Source organism: Babylonia areolata, chromosome 14 (genome assembly GCF_041734735.1).
Source record: "Babylonia areolata isolate BAREFJ2019XMU chromosome 14, ASM4173473v1, whole genome shotgun sequence".
Taxonomy (NCBI): domain Eukaryota; kingdom Metazoa; phylum Mollusca; class Gastropoda; order Neogastropoda; family Buccinidae; genus Babylonia; species Babylonia areolata.
Genome location: NC_134889.1, coordinates 13,228,481 through 13,230,338, shown reverse-complemented (window position 1 = coordinate 13,230,338; position 1,858 = coordinate 13,228,481).

Here is a 1,858-nt window from a genome sequence, read left to right as displayed (position 1 = left end):
TGGTGTGGTGTGGTGTGTTGTGGTTTGGTGTATTGTGGTGTGGTGTGGTGTATTGTGGTGTAGTGTGTTTTGGTGTAGTGTGTTGTGTTGTGGTGTGGTGTGGTGTGGTGTAGTGTGGTGTGGTGTGGTGTGGTGTGGTGTGGTGTGGTGTAGTGTGGTGTGGTGTGGTGTGGTGTGGTGTGGTGTGGTGTATTGTGGTGTGGTGTGGTGTATTGTGGTGTGGTGTGGTGTATTGTGGTGTAGTGTGTTTTGGTGTAGTGTGTTGTGTTGTGGTGTGGTGTGGTGTGGTGTGGTGTGTTGTGGTGTAGTGTGTTGTGGTGTGTTGTGGTGTGGTGTATTGTGGTGTGGTGTGGTGTATTGTGGTGTGGTGTGGTGTGGTGTGGTGTGGTGTATTGTGGTGTGGTGTGGTGTGGTGTAGTGTAGTGTGTTGTGTTGTGGTGTGGTGTATTGTGGTGTGGTGTGGTGTGGTGTAGTGTGTTGTGGTGTGTTGTAGTGTAGTGTGTTGTGGTGTGGTGTGGTGTAGTGTGTTGTGGTGTGTTGTAGTGTAGTGTGTTGTGGTGTGGTGTGGTGTAGTGTGTTGTGGTGTGTTGTAGTGTAGTGTGTTGTGGTGTGTTGTGGTGTGTTGTGTTGTGGTGTGGAGTGGTGTGGTGTGTTGCGGTGTGGAGTGTTCTGGTGTGTTGTGGTGTGGTGTGTTGTGGTGTGCTGTGGTGTGTTGTAGTGTAGTGTGTTGTATTGTGGAGTGGTGTGTTGTGGTGTGGTGTGGTGTGTTGTGGTGTGATATTTTGTGGTGTGCTGTGTTGTGTTGAGGTGTGGTGTGTTGTGGTGTGGTGTGGTATGTTGTGTTGTGTTGTGGTGTGGTGTGGTGTGGTATGCTGTTGTATGTTGTGGTGTGGTGTGGTGTGTTGTGGTGTGGTGTGCTGTGCTGTGGTATGTTGTGTTGTGGTGTGGTGTGTTGTGGTATGGTGTAGTGTGGTGTGGTGTGTTGTGTTGTGGTGTGATATTTTGTGGTGTGCTGTGTTGTGTTGTGGTGTGTTGTGTTGTGTTGTGGTGTGGTGTAGTGTGGTGTGGTGTTGTGTGGTGTGGTGTGGTGTGTTGTGGTGTGGTGTGGTGTGTTGTGTTGTGGTGTGGTGTGGTGTGGTGTGGTGTGGTGTGGTGTGGTGTGGTGTACTGTGGTGTGGTGTGGTGTAATGTGGTGTGGTGTGGTGTGGTGTGTTGTGGTGTGGTGTGGTGTGGTGTAGTGTGTTGTGTTGTGTTGTGGTGTGGTGTGTTGTGGTGTGGTGTGGTGTGGTGTGTTGTGGTGTGGTGTGGTGTGTTGTGGTGTGGTGTGGTGTGGTGTGGTGTACTGTGGTGTGGTGTGGTGTGGTGTGGTGTGGTGTGTTGTGGTGTGGTGTGGTGTGGTGTGTTGTGGTGTGGTGTGGTGTACTGTGGTGTGCTGTGGTATGTTGTGTTGTGGTGTGATGTAGTGTGGTGTAGTGTGGTGTGTTGTGGTGTGGTGTGGTGTGCTGTGGTGTGCTGTGCTGTGTTGTGCTGTACTGTGGTGTGCTGTACTGTGGTATGTTGTGTTGTGGTGTGATGTAGTGTGGTGTAGTGTGGTGTGTTGTGGTGTGGTGTGGAGTGGTGTGGCGTGGTGTGGTGTGGTGTGGTGTTTTGTGGTTGTTGTGGTGTTGTACGGTGTGGTGTGGTGTGGTGTTTAGTGGTGTGTTGTGGTGTGGTGTTTCGTGGCGTTTTGTGGTGTGGTGTGTTGTGTTGTGGTTTTGTGTGGTGTGTTGTGGCGTGTTGTGGTGTGGTGTGGTGTGCTGTGGTGTGTTGTGGTGTGGTGTGGTGTGTTGTGCCGTGTTGTGCTGTGGTGTGGTGTGGT